This window comes from Argentina silus, assembly GCF_951799395.1.
Source record: "Argentina silus genome assembly, chromosome: 3".
Taxonomy (NCBI): domain Eukaryota; kingdom Metazoa; phylum Chordata; class Actinopteri; order Argentiniformes; family Argentinidae; genus Argentina; species Argentina silus.
The window spans coordinates 21,210,753-21,231,793 of NC_139657.1; positions in this window are offsets into that span (position 1 = coordinate 21,210,753).

The window sequence follows — 21,041 nt, forward strand, 5'->3', positions numbered from 1 at the left end:
TCTGGACTGGAGAGAGAGAGTGCCATCTTTCCTTCGGCCGACAGGGAGAGGAGAGAGAGAGAGAGAGAGAGAGAGAGAGAGAGACCCACTGAGACAATGGCTCCAGCCTGGGGGGAAGAGGGTCATAAATCTGTCTCCTTTGGGCCTGGGCCCACACGGGTTTGTTCAGGTGGCCCTCTCCATCTCCATCACTCCAGTATCGTAACCTCCTGCCACCTCCAGACCCGACCCACGGCTTCCAACCTCCCAACCATAAAAACCTCTCCCAAAGAAAATGTGTCCGATGGAAAAGAAAGAAGGAAAATAAGTGCTTGTTTTACAGCTTCCCTCCTATCTGCAGGGGGTGCTTGGAGCTCGGAGAGAGTGACATGTGCATGGAAACATTTGCTCATTTTAGTGTAAACAGAAGTTTGGCTTATGAGGATTCTTATCGGTTTGGTGGCTTACACTCCTGTATGCCTGCCCTCCAGTGGGCCTAATCCAACCAAAAAACTGATAACCCAGAATTGGTCCAGGGAACCTTGGAGGTCACAGATATGGACTGTGGAGGCACACCCCCTCGTATGCCGTTCCATGAAGGGAGCAGGACGTAAGACAAAGTGTCTCCTCGTGGGATCTGTCCTGTTCTTGAGGCGCTCACTTGTGTCCGCTTCAAACCTCTTCAGAGTGTCGATGTAAAGATGCCGCATTGTTACTCGCCCTGGCCATGTAAAATGCGTGTGAGTGACTTGCTTCGCTATCGGTCCACCCTACGTACACCCAATTTTCCCCTGGCAACACTAAAGTTACATTACGCCCTAACGCAGCATTCTTACCCATGTCATCTCCATGGAATACTGCAGCAACACTACTGTACTGCTCCCTTTCCATTCCCCGCCCTTTTCCTCACAGGAACAGGAGCGTATGAACACCATCTGTCCAATGTGTGTGCTGTGCATTTACATGGACAGGGCGGTGTGGTTCAGAGTTTGTGCATCGTTTAGGGTTGTTTGTCTGCTTTGCAAACCCTGACAAAGGTAAGGCACTATCTACACACCACCACTCCCATTGGATTGGTAATGGTTACAAATGTAACCCAGATTCTCTGAGGGAGATAACCTCACCTCATTGCCAGCTCATGAAGAGTGGTTTGCTGGATGAAATGGCGCACTTGCCACATGCCTTTATTGGGACGGATGATAGGAGGGGTTATCACTTGCCAGCGTCACCGGCCTGTACCAGGTATGATTGGATAGGGGTCTTCAGCGAAGGTACATAAGAGTGCGTGCCCCATGGTGAGGGGTCTCCCTCATCTCTTCAGAGAACCTGGGTTACATTTGTAACCTTTAGTTTTCCTTGATGAACTTGGAGGGTCTGTTGAGTTCAAGTGGGGATTTTTCTGTACATGACACTGGATCAAGAAACTGGCCCCTTCATGGCTTCCCTCCAAAAGGCTCTGACCTAGTGGGCAAACTGACAGAGGCAGATAATGCTGAGAAAGAGAGGCATGAGGGATATAGAATGAACAAATGGACAAAACAGACATTTGCTACAACTGTGCACACATGTACATATTACAATAGTGCATTATGTGGAACCAGGTCAAACACACACACACCACTGTATACACACACATACAGTACACATGCACACACACACACACACACACACACACACACACACACACACACACACACACACACACACACACACATAAAACATGCAACATAATCCCACCAGTGAGCCGCATACTTTTTCACTTTGTCTCACATGTTGGTGAGAGAGCCCAGCGCAGACAGGCTCCATTTTTCTCTTTCCTGTGGTCGGAGTGTGTGACTGGGGATTTATTTTTGAAACCCTCCAGAGGGAGGTCACTGTTTTGCTGAATTTGAAACATTTGAAGTATCTGAGGCCCCTGTCTCTGTTCCATATTAGAGAAATGGCCCATTCATTTGGACCTGTCAGAGTGTATAATGGATTTCAGACCATGTCTGCTTACTCCGTCTGTAACTAGGTCACACAAACACAACGGCCCGTGATCTCATTATGTAATTTACCTCCCTCTCCTCCACATAGGTAAAGATCTTCACTGGCTCCAACAAAGCTGTATTGTGTCAGTTGCTTCCAAGAAGATGCCTATTTGCAGATGTGGAATTAGATGGCCTCACGTGAGACAGTGTTTCATATGGGATTGGTTTTGCTGCCGGAAGACCCCTTTGTGAAGTGAACGTCCTATTAAAGTGAATGGAGAGGATATTGCCTTGGGTGGTGTGGCGTAGTCAGGCAGCTTGGCTTCCCATGTCTTTCATAGCCGACGTGTTGTAGAGTGATAGCTATTGAACTGTCTGGTGGAAGACAAAGCAAAAGAGGTTCAAAAGATTCTGGAACTTTAGGAGAATGGCAAGTGCAGTACTGGGTACAATACCGTTGTCTTTGTCTATAGAGACAAAAGGGGATCCTATATGACAGTATATTCTAGCTACCGCAAGAACTTTTGACCCTTTGAAAACTAGGGCATTGAAAGTTGGTGATAATTTGCCATATTTTGTAACAGGCTTCCAACTCTGTGTTGAGTTATAGACATTAGCTGTTGATAGCCCTTCTTGTCTGTAAAAGTCTTAATCATGGTGGCACTCCGATTGGGCTCAAATTACATTTAGTTCAGTTAAATGGGTGTTTTTGTGAGCCGAAAATGGGCCCAATTTGAAACAGACCCACTCATTTTCAGTCTGGTCCACTTAAGGTAATTGAATTTGACTCCAGCATTTTTCTTCTGCATTAGCTCCCTAGCCACTACATCATTCACTGCACATTCCACCTGAGTTGAAAATAAAGTATGTCATCTGCCTATTTTCTCATTTGGCCAATAAATACTCCTTGTTTGCTCTTGAAAAACACACACACACATGCACACACATACATACAGTATACACAGTACATATACAGTACCAGTCAAAAGTTTGGACACACCTTCTCATTCAATGGTTTTTCTTTTTTTTTTTTATTATTATTTTCTACACTGTAGGTTAATATTGAAGACATCAAAACTATGAAGGAACACATATGAAATTATGTAGTAAACAAAAAAGTGTTAAACAAACCAGAATATGTTTTATGTTTTCGATTCTTCAAAGTAGCCACCTTTTGCTTTGATGACAGCTTTGCACACTCTTGGCAAGGTGTGTCCAAACTTTTGACTGGTGCTTTACACAGCATACAGTACATACACCCCCCCCCCCCCCACACACACACACACACACACACACACACACACACACACACACACACACACACACTAACCCCTCTATCAGGCCATCTCTACGGGGACCCATAAACGTTATGGACCGCTGCCCTTGATGGGTGTATAGACAGATATTCCGAGCCTGACCCCTCACTACTCTGGCCCATAGACCTTGTTTATGTGTTTATACGACCTGAGAGAGAGAGAGAGTTGGACAAGCCCTTCGTGCTATTCTGTGCTATTCCAGCTGCACACCCAAACACAAACACACACTCTCAAACACTCTCAAGCTATTTGTTTGTTTGAAGCCCGTAACCACATCCAGCCCTGGTTACTATGAGGCTGAGAGGTTTCTAAGAGGAAGGGGATGTTTTGTAATCGTGGTATGTTTTGTAATCATATAAAGAGTTTTGATGCTGTTATCAGTACAATTAATCGGAAGTAAACCATTAAGTCACCACAGGAAGTACATGTAGACATCTCCTCATCTTACTCTAATGTGTGGACGACAAGGCCATCACTCATTTGGAGGTAGTGGTGACAGAGTCCATTACGGTAAGTTAACAGGGAGTTACACTCCAGCTGAAATGGGGTAATTAACCAGTTCTCTGAATGCAGTGGCCTTTTTTATGGGGCTACGGCTAAGTGGAAACTCCTTTTTACAGGAGTCAATGGTTCATCCCGAAGCATTCTGAGTATAAACAACTTACTAAGAGACTGGTATAGCCAGACAACACAAGGCTTCTGACAATGATGAATGAATGGTTTGCACGCAAAGTCTTTCGCATCCTGACTGTAGCATACAAGCTTGTGTACTTCCCCACTATGTACTTCTCTGTAGATAGAGATCTCCTGTGTTGTCACTCACACCTATTGAACAGAGCTAATGGTAGGGGTGACCAGTGGAAAGTCTCAAGGAGCCATAATGCAGGTGTGCACTTGATGTTCTCTGTCTCACTAAAGGCCTGACTCGATTACTGGAATATGTGTCAGCACATGAGCACTCTGAGTCACTGTGTTCCTACATACATACAGTCCTGTGTGCATGTGTGCATGTGTGTGTGTGTGCATGTGTGTGCACTAAACATGTCCAAGTTGTTTTAACTTTTTTTACTTTGTTGTCTTAATCCACCTAGTAAGTTGGGTTAACTTCATTTAAAGTCAAGTCCACTTAGAATAGTAAGTTGTATTTACTTAATCTAGTCTATTCAACTTCATAAAGTAAGTTGTGCTGACTCAATTTGAATCAGATAACACATTTAATCAACTCAAAACTCAAAGTCAAATCAACTCAGTAAACAGTTCTACCAAGAACCTTCTGCTATTTTCTTATGTATTTCATATTAACTTCGGTTTTCTATTGTTCTTTAAAAACATATATACAGTATATATGTGATGAACCCTTTCCAATGAGGGTTCTACGTGGAACACAAAAGGGAGGATGGTCCCACAAGTGATTTTTTTTTTAAGAGTGTACCACAAAATTCTTCAAAGGTATGAACCTTGATTGGCTAGAGGAGTTGGAAGGCCGGACCTATACACTTGCACACACTTCACCCAAAAGGGTGACGGTGTAACCACCCTAACAAAACACTTGCATGAACATAAGCGCTGACGTAATACAGTTAGAATCAAACAAGAACCAACATCACAGGTACATTAGTTAGTGAGATAATGCAACAGAAATAACAGAAATTCACAATTAGCCAGAATTCCTCTGCAAGATAAGGAAACGTATTTGCTAGGGAATTGTGGATAATTGTGAATGTTCTTTGTGGTGTTGGTTCTTATTTTATTCTCACAGGATGATGGACATGTGTCAAATACGTACAAATTGCATGTACACCACATACAGGTACTTTGGGGGGATAACTTGACATGATTCCCATTATTGTTGTGTCAACATAAATTGTTAAATTCATTGCCCAAAATTAGTCATTCAGTCAACTTCTCAACATTTACTGAGCAGTTGACTCCACGAAAACTCCAAAATGCATTTTATATCAGCAATTTCATTATTTTCTTGTTAGAACATGATTTGAGATAACTGAAAGGCAAAGTAATGTTTTATAGTGTGTTTTTTCTTCTCTCCTTTGACAGCTGGTAGTTGTCAGGCACCCACCCAGCCCTGTTAGGCCGTTTCATGTGTCCCATAGATACAAGCCAACTGGCTTGTTTAAGTCATTAACACAACATTAGGGCACATGAAAGTCCCACAATGCACATGTATGTTACCATGTCCCCCACATGTAAACACAGCTTGCCTGGCAGGCTATGGAAAAAAGAGCATGTTCCCAGCTTGCCCAGCCCCCCTTTAGGTGACCCCCCCTTCTCGAATGAATTCTCCCAGTCAAGCTGCCTGTATGGAGGAACGATTCATTTCATCATGGGTAAGACTGTTGGGTCTGTCAAGCATTTATGTGGTAACAGACACACATGGAGAGTATGTGGGCTACAATAGTTTGAACATCATAGCAGCGTAGCTCACCACTGCTCATAAGTGGCTCACACAGGTGTCAGCGTTAAACAGGGAACTGTGGGGGGATTGGTGGGGGCTGACTGGCTAGCTGTGAGGGAGTGAGAGCAAGGGGGTTTTGGGGGGGAGGTGGATGGATAGCTACCACATAAACCCCCCTCCATCCGTCCGTTACGCTAAGCAGAGTAGGCCCAGGCAACGATCAAAGGCAGCAGGCGGCTCACGCTCGCGCGTGCCAACAGTCAACGGTTCCACATCAAAGACTGAGCTCTTGCTCACGTGGGCACCAGCCACGCCAGAGAGAGGGGCTGAGGTAGGGCATCGATGGCAAAGAGACGGGGGCTGCAGAAAACTGAGGGGTGGAGGAAGTAATTGTCTGTGTGTGTGTGTGTGTGTGTGTGTGTGTGTGTGTGTGTGTGTGTGTGTGCGTGCGTGTGTGTGTGTGTCTGTATGTGTGCATGTGCGTGTGTGTGTGTGTGTGTGTGTATGTGGTCTGGCAGGGGTTGCAGGAGGGCTTGACCCCAGAATTGAGGATGAGTCTGGGAGGCCCTCCTCCCTCTCTTTCACCCTCCTCTGAGGTTATATATCTGACAGCAGACTGGCACTCTCTTCACCAGCTCCCACAGACTCACTGGGACAATCAAAACTGTTTGTTCATAAAGTTTTCTTTTGTATTTCTAAATGTTAATAACATTAAATATTACTTGAGTAGCCCTCAGTACAACCTCAGTCTTCTTAACATACAGATCGTGTGATCCATGGGATTGTAAACGTGTCCAATGACCATTCTCAGGCATAGCTTCCTTTGAAATACACTGCTGAACCCTGTCATTGTTTTGTTTTCTTTCTTTTTCAGTTTTCGCTCTGTCTATTTTGTGGTGAGACAGGTTGTAAAGTGTGGACTGAAATAGACCGGGTTTGGCCCTCTCATTCCTGAACTCAAGGCAACCCAGTAATATTGAAGCTAAGGAAGTGGAGTATAATACTACAGTTAGTTACCTCAGAATTAAACAGCCAAAATGGCTATTGTGACTGTGAGTGAGCCTGTTAGCGTGCCGTAGGTTGATCAATCTGTAACAAGAGGCCTGTGTAGCTGCCGGACCACATGGAGAGTGAGATGTTGTGAGGTGCAGTCGTTCTCGACTAGGAGACGGACATGTAATGCATTCCAGGTGCTCCACAGCTCACTGCCCTCCCATACTACCTATAGGCATCAACCCTCTCCTCTTTCCCTACAACAATAAACCTACTGCCACTCAGGAAGAGCTCATTTCAGACCAAAAACAAAACTCCCTATCCTGCCGTTTCCTGAGGCCCAGGGATAAGAGAGTGAAGCCCACCCCAGAGCACACACGCAGGGTTAGACCATAGACCCTTGACTTGTACACTTCACCTTGGACCCTAGAGTTAGACCTCGCCTAGACCCTAGATCCTAGATGTTACACCTACCCATACTCCTGTTTTGTGGACCTGACCTTGGAGAAACGCTGTAGGTGTACCCCCAGACCTGCCCCTCGCTCACTCATTGGTGTTGGCCTGACCTTGGCCCCTGCCTGATGCTTGCCTGATGCTTGCCTGACCTTGGACCTTGAACTCCAGGGGAGACCCTGTAGGCCAGGTGTACCTCTCAGGACCTCTTCCACACTGGAGTCTGAGATGATGTTGAATTGGGTTGCATAACAGATAACTGAGATAGTACGACCTCCAATGTCCAATGAGGGCCAGATGGGTGGAGGATGATGTAGCCTGCTACAGTATGTATATTTATGAACAAACTCCTGTAGGATGTGGTCTCCTCCTCTGGGATTCTTTCCCATTCTCCACACTTCGTTATGGGATGCCAATCAGGTATGGGTTTAAAGCAACAAAGATGGCCTCTATAAAAACATGTCTTGTCAGGGACTGCATCAACATAGAAAGGTGGATTAGTAGATATGTATGAATGTACATGTGGGAAACCCAATGAGTTTTGTGAGGTCAATGACGAATGTGGAACATTTGAAAGAATAATAGGGTAAAGGTTGTAAAGTTTTCTTACCCAATTTGTCCCACATCAGGTTTTTAATGGGGTTGTTTGAACAGTGATGCGAAGAAGCTATGATCTTTGCTGTCGTTCTCTCTCTCTCTCTCTCTCTCTCTCTCTCTCTCTCTTCCTTATCCTCTTTTGCTCTCTCTCTCACTCTCTCTCTCTCCCTCCCTCACACTATCTCTTGCTCTCTACTGTTCTCTCTCTTGTTCTCTCTCTCCCTCACTCAGACTCGGTTGGTAGATGGGTGGAGGGTGTGAGGGGGGGCGAAGGGGGGGGGGGGGGGGGGACTGACACACAATAAGGCATGTAAGTGGAGGAGTGGGTGAAGGGTGATGGGTTCCTTTTAATAGAAGCAGCTAGGCCTATTTTTCTCCCCTTCAAGGTGCCGCCGAAGCGCCCAGATTGACGGCTCTCCCTGTTTGAGATGATCGCTCCTGCTTGACTTCATTAAGGAGGAATGTATGTGTGTGTGTGTGTGTGTGTGTTTTTCAGTGCATGCATATGTTCTCTCGTGTGTGTGTACACTGCACTCTCCTTCCCTCCCCATGTCGATTCAATTTTCTCCCCTCTTTCATTCTCTCCATTTTTGTTTTAATTCCTCTCTTCCGAGGCATCTGATCCTGTGGACCTTCAGACATGTGAGAGCGGCCGCTACATTCCAGACAGAAGGAGGGCTTTGAACTCAGCTCCTCTGTCTCACACGAGATGGGATGGACTGGGCTGCATTGGACTGGACTTGGCTAGGCTCCACTATACTGTATGCTAGACTCGGCTACTGGACCATAATACATTTTACTGGCTCCATCCCAGGACCCGTCCTCCAGTGCCCAAGAACTGCAGTCCCCCACCCCCACCCCCATCCCAAACCTCCCTTTTATTTACCTACTTTTGAGGTGGCGTATGTATGATATATGAGGGGCCGTTTTTGGGAGGGGGTGCTGAGGGCTGGGGGCTGCATACCTCTGTGTATGTACACGGAGCAGCCTTTCACCTCCTGGGTTCAGCTCTGCCTTTGTCTCTCTCTCCCTGCCGCATAGGGGGAAATAAATCACTGGGAGACCAGCACGAGAGGAACAACATTCACCCAGACATCAGACCCTCTCTTTTTCGGGGGGGGGGGGGTGAATGTGGAGGTAGTACTGTAGCATGTTTTTGTTCAGCTGCTGAATCGGGAGATTCTTTCTCTTCGTTTCTGGGAATGGAAGCCAGCCCAGCTCCCTAGCCCCCCCTCACAGGTCAAGGGAGAATTTATGTTTTTTCTGCACCATGTTCACCTCACAAGTCTGGCAGAACACAGAGAGTAGAGATTCAATCTTTTTCTTCTGTTTACCTCCTGACAGGCCATGCTAGGGGAAACATGTAGGCTATATACAGAGTATTCTGACAGCAAAAAGAGACACTATTTGGGTGACCTTTTAGCCTGTGAGCTACCTCTAGAACCAGCCTTGGTGTTGTCACACAGAAGTGCTATATTAGAGAGTTTTGAAAAGTAAGGTCTGTTCAGGTCGTGACCTCTCACCTTTCACACCAACGTGTAAAAAATGGCCGCCGCGCAGTTTCCCATTTTTCAGTCGAGTTGTCAGCATAAGAGAGGAGGGTATTGTCTTTTAACTGACTGACTGTGTTGTATAGTACCTGAAATTAGCAGAAGGTAATACAAAAAGGCTAGGAGTGATACTATATAACAAGGTGCTCTAATCAAATGCAGTCATAGACAGACAAAACCACACTTTAGAAAAGTGTATAGTGTCAAACAAACTAAACAAATTTCTAAAACAAATGAATGCCTCTCTTCTCAGGAGGAATGGTTTTCCAACCCCTGAAAATTGTTACCTGATACCTGTTGAAATGCAATGTGATTCTACATATCCTTTAACAGTGAGACAAGCTAGCTAGGCTAGATCACAGAGCTCTCTCTCTCTCTCTCCATGCTCCAACAAAGACTGAAAACCCTGCCTCTCTACGAACAGCATGATTCCTTGACCAGCCTACTGTAGCTCCTCATGAACTTCCTAAAGCACTTACGTTGACGTTCCCATAGCACTTCAGTTTATTCTCTTATCATCACATTGCGTAACCACTCAGAGCTGAATTTCCATTGTCCTCCTCAACAACAGTGATTCTATTTCACACTCAGTTATACTCTCATCGTTGTAAACATAGATTTTATGGCCCCACGTTTGCCCTGTAGATCAGACATGTAGTAATGTAAAAAGGCATGCATGTAACCATACACCCCTCCGACATTAGATGTATGTTAACATAAAATCGCTCATCCTCACATAGCCATCACATTGAGAGCTCCGGATTAGGAGTGATGATGGTTATCAGCCATCCCACACACACACACACACACACACACATACACATGCATACACGCACACACACACTCTACACAACAGCATGTCCCAGCAGGCGCGGATCTCTTCTGCTGGGTGGAATTTCATGCTCTCACTACGCCATTACATAAGAGCTCTGGGACCACAGTTAAGCATTCTTACCTACTGATTCACATATGTGAAAATCAAGTGGTCTGTTGGACACAGCATGGACAGGGGTGTAAATCGGGAGGCCTTAAATCATTTTTAGAGGTGAGCAAGGCTGGGACAGGTGTGAGCTTCCCCAGGTGCACCACCAGAGGCCACGTTACCACGGTAATCACCAGGCAGAGAGGGTAATAACAGGGGACTGTTAGAGAGGTACAGACACACTAACACACTTTTGAAGACACACCCACATAAACACACACACACACACACACACACACACACACACACAAACACACACACACACACAAACACACACACACACACACACACACAAACACAAGCACGTACACACAAGCACAACACGTTTTAAACGCTCTGATCCACTTTGGATCCAACGAGTGTGATATTAACCAATATGTGTTATAATTTGGCAAACATATACTTTTTACTTACCTCCAGTACACACGCACGCACACAGACACACACACATGCACACACACAAACACGCACACACACACACATTCTCACACCTCCACATCTCTCTCCTCCCGCCCTCTGTGGATCTCACAGTTACCCATTACAAGGATCACATCAGTGATAAAGTCAAACAGCAGCTGTGCGGTTACATAAGTAGCAGCTCTTAACCTGGCCTATAAGGGTCAGGTCATAGGTCAAATCAAAACAGACCCTTTTCTAGCCAACGACCAACACTTCATAACTTCATAAATCAAATAAGCAGCTCTTTATGTCCTAATCTAACAACAGATAGACACACTTTGAACGGGTTCATGAGCCAAGGCCTTTCATATTAGTGGATGGATATTGATGTTTAGATTGCATGTATCATATTGTTGTCTCTGAATCCTTCAACATGAGTATATTTGTTTATATTCCATGAATTGATTGATTCAGTGATTGATGCAGATGATTTGCAAGGACTATTTTCAACAAGGTCAGCCTTAAGACAACCTCTGTCTTACTGACAGATGGAGTGGACGTTTGCCACCTGTGTGCTGTTAGCTTGAGCCACCGCTAATCTGTTGAGTGCAGACCTCTCCTCTCCTCATGGTATGTCAGGAGATGCAGCTGCAGCTTTTCTTTCAATGGGGGGTGGTGATAAACCTGACATAGCATACCCGATGACAGTTTCAGAGGAAGAATGCTAACTCTACAAGAAAAAGGCCCTATCCTTTACTTGAGGCTAATATTGCTAGCCTAGCATAGCCAGAAGAAAAGTGCTAACACTACACTGAATATGGCCCTACCCTTTACTTGAGGCTAACATTGCTAGCATGGCAGAGGCCTATCTTGTTGGCCAGCAATACTTTTTCCCTCTACATTTTCCCCATAGTGTCAGATGTGTATTGGAGTGTGAGCTAGCCGCGGATGGATCCAGTGGCTGATCTGACCAGCATGTCATCACGAGTTACCAGGGTCACCACATGCTATTTTTAACCTTGTTCCCGGATCAACCACAGTCACAGCCAGCCTAACTGTGCCCCCCAAGCCTAGTTATAGTATGTCTGGGGTGGCTGTCTCAAAACTTGTCTCAAACACGTCTCAAATATGTCTCATATCCCTTCTGATTACAGGGCCTGTCAGAGCTCATTCCCTAGTGGTGGAGCTCTCTCTTTTCCTCAAGTTCGTCTCCTGGAGAGATGATGGGAGCTGCTGCAGTCATGGCTGTAGGGGGCCATAGACCACACTGACCGCCCTCCAGGCTTTAAAGAGAGACCAGCAGGCTGATCTTCAGGGGCTCCTTAAGCTCCAAAGCAAACAAGACCTTGAACCTAGAGGCCATGCGGTGGAATAATGAGTTGACCACATTGTATGTACAAGTGAGTCGACTATACATGATCCTGAGTCAGCTATACATTACATAAGAGTGAGTCTACCACAGAATGGGGAGTCCATAGAGTGTACAAGATAGCCTCTAGCTCTGGTACACGGTGCCCTGGTGTATCCCTAACAACTGCTGACAAGTCTCTAGATCACTCAGCACCCCTGAACCCTGCGGCTGCAGCAGTGTGCACTCCACGCCACATCAGATTGGCATCTTTCATTTTACATAACTCCCCTAATCTTACTGGGCAGGCACCACCAACCCCTCCAACAGAGCACGGTCGCAGGGGAAAAGGCTTTTGTCCCCAAACAAAGGCAACTGCTGGACGTCTGTCAGCACCACACTAGTTTTTGGGGGATTTCTCTACTTTTCCTTCTTACCACCACCGAGCACAGGCCACAGGGTACGCTTAATGACCTGTAGCACAGGGGTGGGAGGTGGCACGAGCAGTTGTGCTTGAAGGGACCATGATGCCTTGGAGCCAGGGGTGGATATATAGGGGCGGTGTAAGGGGGGAAGAGGTGAGAGGATGTGGGGAGGATAGTAGCTAGCTAACGGCTTGGCACTGAGGTTTGTGTATAGCTCTGTTGGTTGGGTTTGTTGGGGGAAGACATGGTATATAGCCCTGCAGTGGATGGTTTTCATGGAGCAACAGAGAGAGAGAGTGAGAGAGAGTGATCATTATAGGCCTTAGAATAGCATAATTAGAGAGAGAGGGCTTACCGCCTCTGTGTGTGGAGGAGTCTTGTTTTCCTGTTCCTCCACTCACTAAAACACAGTGTGGTGTCCCACGTGGTGAGCACTTAGATAATGTTGTTTACTGCTTCTTGTTTTAAGGCGATGCTTTTTAGAGAGATAGGGTGGTGGCGTTGGGTGGTCATGTATATGAGTTAGTTGCTGTCAAGTTTATTTCAACCAATAGATAAGGTTGTTATGCAGGAGTTCATGAACTCTTCAGATTAGTTCAAGTCCTTTCAAAATACTAGTTCAATCATTGAGTTCGTCAGCATATTAATTTTGACTGGTAAAAAATGAAAATGCTTATTTGGGACAACGTTATGAAATGGGTACGTACTGTACAAAATATTTCCCCGAAAACAACTTTCCAGAAGTAGGCCAAATTATCTAAAAATCTGCCCTACATTAGTGGACTATAAAGCGGAAACATCCCATCAACAGCTCTCAAAGAAAATTTAATGAGGCACTGACTGAAATTAAACAAAGTCAACATCAAGGCAAATAAATGCCCTAATCTCAACAGGAGGATGGCGATGTGATAGCGGTTAATCACACATCAAGAGAATTTTCAGGAAACGAGAAGTGAACACTGAATGATTCAGTATTGCATGTTTAAAGGGCAACTTGATGAGGACCTTATGGACAAAAGCATAATCATGGCCTTTGTAAATATCCCACTACCCTTAAAAACAACTGATGGAGAGATTAAGCACTCTCTCTCACACACACGCTCACACGCGCACACACACACACACACACACACACACACACACACACACACACACACACACACACACACACACACACACACACACACTCACTCACTCACCATCTTGATTAGCTGTGGTTGTGTGTAGCTAGCTAGCCTTACTTAATGATGAAAGACAGGGAGCTGGATCTGTCACTGTGGAGCATGCATTACAACCTTGACAGTTTACACAACACTGCAGCACTGAAGTTGGACCTTCATTAGGGGGATTAGAACTCTAATCCAAAATCCAGTCTCTCATCCAAAACCATAAAACACACTCTTGAGGGGGCCTTTCACCCCCTACACCAACCATAAGTCTCCAACTTCAAACACCATGGGGTTGCTACATCTGTAGCCCCCCAACCCCTACACGTTATCCACTCCCTCATCGGCCCGTATCCCCCACCCTTTTTCCCAGAGAGAGAGAGAGGGGCTGACTGGGTCGGGGACTGTACTCCATGTGATCCTGCAGCTGTGTGGAGGTGATTCATTGCAGGGTTAATTGTCCAGTGAGAGGGAAGGGGACTAGGGAACAGAGAGGCAGTGGCTAGCGGAGATCTGATTAGGGGTCAAACTGCTATCAGATTCTAGGATGCGGTTCATTAGCTCCTTAATGGGGCTGACTCTCCCTCTGGACAATGCAGGGCCTGGGTCGTGCAGGGGAACCAAGGCATGGAGGGGAGGGGAGGGGAGCAGAGCGCTGCCAAGTCACAGGCCTGATTAAGCGCCACTCATAAGAAGTGGGAGGGACTTCCTGTGTCCATGGGTGCAGCCTAACTGGATTCAAACTCTGAATTTGAGTTATCCTGCTGGGAAACACCAGCCCTAGCCAGCTAAGTGGTAGGAGAGGCAGGGATGTGTGCTATCATACTTAAAGGGCAAGTTTATCCTAAATCCATTTTGATGTGTTTCTGATCAATCAACGATGCATACCGTCTCCAACTTTATCATTTTATGTGCAGCTGCATCATAGCTATCGGAATGCGAGGTCTGTATTTACTTCCTTAAAAACTCTATTACCATGTTAAAAAGCGTCAGACGAGAGTTTTTGCACTCTGACCCTGCTCTACTATGCCAATAATTCCCAGAAAGCAGCAATAGGGCATTCAAAGCGAGATAACTTGACTCAGAAATCGTTTTAATAAAACATTTTTTGTCCATGTGTCTACTATTTGACTAATGAAAACAACAAATCCCTGGATTACAGGGTAAAATTCCACTTTAAGCAAAACTCGTACTCTGCAACAGTAATCCAGCAGTTTTGTTTTACCCATTTCTGTTTGGAGACATTATCATGAACTGTGTCCATTGGCCATGATCTGCCATACAACTTATTCAGAGAGGAGGGACGAGAACCAGTAGAAGCAATAGGAGACAGGCAGATACACAAATAGAGCAGAGGGAGGTTCGGAGTGAGGGAGAGGGACAGGTATGAAAAGAGAGGGAGAAAGAGGGGACGGGAGTGAGGTGGGGGGGAGGGCAGAGAGGGTGGGAGAGGGAGAGAGTGAGAGGGAGAGTAAAAGGGAGAGAGAGAGTGAGAGAGAGAGAGAGAGAGAAAATAAAAAGAGAGAGAGTTGGTATAATCAGTCCTGGGACATGTGCCTAATGGACTGTAATCTTCTGTTTCCTGATATTAACTACAATCAGCAATCAAAGTGCACTGCAATTTATGAGCTTGTAAAAACACATTTTAGGTCAGTACATCTAATGCCGCTTGTATTTTCTGAGTTCTAGCCCATTTTGAAATTAAATGAAAATGTGATGTCTAAAAAAAGATGCCGGTTTAGTGGAGCCAGTAAAAGACAAAAAAAGGAAAGAAAATATATTTTTTTTAGGGGAAAATGGGAACATTCCTCATGCTCATTAGCTTAAAAGGAAAATGGACTGCAGAACAAATTAATGTTAACTTTAATTTCTGGTTTTACATAAATATAAAAACTTGGAGAGGTTCATGGAATGTTGGTGTGTGTGTGTGTGTGTGTGTGTGGGGGGGGTGTTCACACTGCACATGCCTTGTGAGTCCCAATGGAAACTAAGCCGACACGTTTTTTTCGCAATTCGGGTTAAAAAAACTACTCTGGATTGTACCTTTGTATTTCCCAGGATGCCATGGAAGCATTCAGAAAAGGTTAGCCTCCCCTAAAATGGTGTTAGCGACATGGTAATCACCAACACAGGCCTTGCTAATGGAGAGTCCAGTTGACATGTGGCTCTGTGTGCAATCGATGGCCGTTTGCCTCAGCTAAAAATACAACATCTCTCTCTCTCTTTCATCCCCCCTTTCCTTTTATTCTTGCACGTGAGAGCTTTACTGGGTGCTGGTGAATGGGCCTAGCGGGGGCTAGCTAATTCCTGTAAAGTAGCTGGACGGATAACATCCAGTGATTTACAGGCTTCAGACCCACGCCATGTCTGTGCTCCTCAGGGTTGTAAAGCTCAATGAGAGTGAGATGTCCGGGTCCCACGTGCTGTGTTAACCTACATACTTTCCAACAGAGTTAGTGAGCTAGGGAGCGAGCAGCATGGCCGATCTGACTACAACCACATGCAAGCCCTCTATCAACCCCAGCCAAGTGCTCACTCACGTGAGCAGCAGCAGGAGGAGACAGGAGGTAGAGGGAGGGTTACCGCTCTGATATAATCAGTTGAAGTCAGTTTTTCAGCCTCCGGACTCCGAGCTGGTGCATATTGTAGAATATGGAGAGGTCAAAAACATCCCCTCCCTCCTTCTGCCCCAAATCATATTAGATATTTCCTCAGATGTTTTTAGCAAGAACACCTGGGGACTTGTGAGACAGAGGGGGTCAGAGTGGGCAACAGCCGGTGGAATCCCAAACCACAAATATAATAACAGAGGACTTCAGAGAGAGAGAGAGAATGAGAGAAGCGAAAAACAATAACAATCAAATGATACAGAGAGAGAGAAAGAGAGAGGGAGGGAGAGCTATCAGGCCCCCTGTGGAGCTTTGAAGCGCCGCTCAGGGGCCATCATGGGCCCTGTAAGAGAAACCAACCGCCCCTTCTACCCCCCCTCCCCAGGATTAGCTTTGCTATGATTTAGCACCGTTCTCACTGGCCTCCGGAATGCGACGGATGACGGATCTATTTTCCTACATTGTTTCACCTGCTCTAAATGGAACCACATGCTGAACAGCCCAGCGCAGCACAGCGCAGGGCCGCCTCTCTCCTTTGTCTGTGATTGGAAGCACATGGAAGCAGAGGAGAGGTGGAGCGCAGAGTGGAGTGGAGTGGAGTGGAGCTTGGCCCAACAGACGTTGGATCCCCATAGCCAGTGACACTCTAGGCTGGGCCAAGGGGGCAAGACCTAAGGGCCTAAGGAGCCACCATGGCCGACACTGACCCTCTATTAGGGAAGTCCCAATTTCTCTGTTCAGTGGGTTAAGAGTATTGTGCGTCCTCCCACTCCCACTCCCCCACCCACTCCTCAAACTCCAACAAACATTCCAGTGCATGGCTTTGAGTGACAGAGCGAAGTCTTCAGAGGAAGGGAGACCTTGACATTCAGTCTAACATGCGGTGAGAACACGAGAGCAGTCTCATTGTACTAAGTACTGCTGGCTGGGTGATGATGATGCCTGTACAGGACAGCCAGGCCTTGGACCAGACGAATGGAGGAACACACACACTTACATTACCGCACTCCTCCGCAGCACAGGGAGATTGCATAAGAGGTGTGTTGTGCCTGCATGATATCTGTTGTCCTCATTGGTCTCTTTAATTTGGCCTGTCCCTCACGGGTACAGAACATGCATAGCTTAGCCTTGAGGCCCAGTTCCTAACAGAGGCACAGTGCAGATTCTGTGACACAACGGCCTACAGTACTTCTTCATTGTACTGTATATCTTGGTGCATCAAACAGTTAACATTTGATAATGTAAATCCTCGATAGGTAGAAAGATGTTAGTTTTCTTTTCACTATTGCTAAAAAAATACCCTACTCCTCGCCATGTCTTTTGGCCCATATAATGACATACACTCACTCAACACTTTATTAGGAACACTATACAAATACTGGGTAGGGCCTCCCTTTGCTCTCAAAACAGCCTCAATTCTTTGTGGCATTGATTCCACAAGATGTTGGAAACATTCCTTTGAGATTCTGGTCCATGATGACATGATTGCATCACGCAATTCCTGCAGATTTTTCAGGTGCACTTTCAAGCTGTGACTCTCCCGTTCTACCACATCCCAAAGGTGTTCTATTGGATTCAGATCCGGTGACTGGGAAGGCTACTGAAGAACACTGTACTCATTGTCATGTTCATGAAACCAGTTTGAGGCGACTTTTGCTCTGTGACATGGTGCATTATCATGCTGGAAGTAGCCATTAGAAGATGGGTAAATTGTGGCCATGAAGGGATGCACATGGTCAGCAACAATACTCAAATAGACTGTAACATTCAAGCCATGATTGATTGGTATTAACGGGCCCAAAGTGTGCCAAGAAAACATTCCCCACACCATTACACCACCTCCACCATCCTAATAAGCCATATCCAGACATTACCAAGAATGTTTGCCACAAAAACATCAATTTTCAGGTTTCAGCATCATTAGGGGTAAGCTCTCGGGACATCTCGGCCTTAAAGTGGCTTGCAATAGAAAAGCTTGAGCACCGCTCCACCAAACTGTGATTAGCGCCCTGTTAGAGTCATTGAGCTAGATTAGACTCCTAAACCAAAGATTAGTGCTACTCCAGCCCCATCAACCTACTGGAGAGAGCTGCTGGCTTTGGCCACTCCGTCTCAGGGCAGAGAGACAGCTAGAGGCCTAGGGGGCATGAGAAGGCCATGCATCTCACTTTACATGGAGAACGGAGATGGAAATATGTGGTGTTTTGAATCCTACCAAATATGTGGTGTTTTGAATCCTGGTAGGGTGCTCCATTGGTAGGCTTGAAGTCAATATTTTTGGTTGTGCTGTAATGACATCTGTTGGCAAGGAGTGGAATTGCAAGTGATAGTCTTGTGAAGTTCTGCCTCTTCATTTTATTATTATTTTTATGGACTCATCTATGTTGTTCACTTTCTGAGTGGTCAAAGTGATTCACACAGATGTTGCTCAAAAGTGAAAATAGTTTGTTTAGTTAAGTACTGTATATTTCACTATAAGATACATTATTTCTGTGCCCTTTTCTTCCTCCTACAGTACATCCACATCACTCTGGAACCAGCAGAGAAACACCTCACTCAGGTGTTTTAGAACATATAACAGGTAAAAAGGAAGGAGAAACACCACAGTTGATAGGAGATTTCAGCAGGAGACAGAGCAGCTGGGATCCGGTGGTGACCAGATGTACTGATTACGTGATTAAGGATGTGTGATCCATCACGTACCCGTCATCAAACACACACACACACACACACACACACATGCATGCACGAACACACGCACGCACACATCCACACCCTTACACACATACTGATTCTTATCAATGCCACCACACACAGACAGAGGAGATTCAAACAGTCTACAGGTAACATGGCACCCAAATAAGCTTTATAAAATCCTCCTTTTATTTATTGCATTATTATATGTCTAAAACCTTCATAATTCACAAATGTAACACAGATTTTTCCGACATTTGCCTGTAGAAGGTGCTTGTCCACTGAGAAATGTCACAATATCATTAGCAGCAGGGAGCTCTGTGTGGTGGTGCTAAAGATGGCAGGTCATATGATAGCAATAATGGAGGAGGTACTGTGGGTCTATAATGGTTCACAGACTGAAACAGAGCCTTCTTTATACAAGTCTGGGCAGTGTGCTCTTACTCATTCTATCTCGGTGTATGTGTGCGTGCTTGCGCATGTGCGTCTGTGTGTGTGTCTGTTTGTGTGTGTGTGCAGGCATTAGTAAACCTCTGGCTACATAAATAGTGCATGTCAATACTCACTCGATACCTTATTAAAAGTGCAATGACGCTTTCAATACAGCAGAAGCTTTTGCTGTACTCAGAGTGACTAGCATGGCTTTTTCAATAGGGAATTGGTGAAGTGCCCCACTTGAGGACAATGACAGTGTGTGAAAAGAGAAATGCCTGAAGCTCTCCTTGGCGAAACCTTTTTCTCCTTCTCCTCCTCTATCCCTCCATGTTCTCCCCATCCAGTCAATTACTGAGCTAGAGGAGTGATTGATCATGTTACACTCCAACCGCTGGAGGGAACTCATTCAATAATGACAAATGTTTCTTTGCTCAGTTTGGTTCCAACAGTCTATAAGACCACTAAGAATCCCTAAAACCAGATCATATTGATGGGGCGAGGGCAGATCGCATTTCACAAAGACCACAATCAATAACCACAGCTGTGCACAGACAATATAAAACACTTTAATCATAAATAGATCAGTAATATGACAGTGTGGACAATGAATATAAGTTATAGGACCATTGAGGTTCTAAGTCATCTTTACTGTCAATGTGTATGTGATACTTAGTATGTATGTTTGAGTGAGGGCAACGGCTGTGTCTGTTAGAATAAGCAGTAATTCAGTGGATATTTCTGACATTGTCGCTTATGGCATGATATACATGTTGTTACATACAGTGGTCAATGGCATAAAAAGTCATCCATAGAATATAAAATTCATCTTACATCATTAAATTTCTCCAAATGTGTTGGGGTAGACATCTATGCTTGAATAAATAAAACACAATAGACACAATTCTGTTGCATTTAAATATTTCCACACAATATAAGTGCCTGTTCTTATAATCATGTGCAGCAAGAAATTATACCAGTTTTTTCTATGAGATGTTATAACTCATATCTATTAGATATATACGGTTGACAAGGAACCAGAATATAATTTTGTCAGGCGTCCATGGAGCTCAATACCTCTTCCTCTGCCCTGAGCCACATTCAAACTGTATCCTGCTAGGCTTGGTTATTAACTCACAATGAGGCATCATTTAAACTTGATGCAGTAATACAGCACTTTGAGACAATTTTTTCATCCATATCCTTCAGTCAGGTTAATTGAAAAAGCGTGATCAACGCAGTGACATTCATCGTTGCATTACAGTAAGGATGTCAGTAAAGGGTAAAGGAGTTGGCGAGAGCAGAATAAAGATGAAGAGGCAGAGTGCAACACTAAAAGCCAAAGGCCAGAGGCCAAAGGACTGACTCAGTTAAACCGGAGGAGGCTGAACGGAGAGGAAATAAGGACATCAATGAAAAGAGACCCTACAGAACGTATTCTCAGTGTTTGGTAGCGGTGTAGCGTGAGAAATAGGCGATTTGAATCGTTAGCCATTGCAACTTGTAAGCTTGAAGGGGCATTTTACTCAAAATGTGTGCATATGTGTCATAACATATCATCATCAAATGACTATTCCAGGAAGTAAATGTACACTTGCCATTAGGATATCTATGAAGCTTCTATTCACAAAGTAATGATATTTTGGAACCATACAAATGGTGAACATCCAAGAATCTGTAGATGACTATGTGGACAGTACTGTTGCAGAGCACCT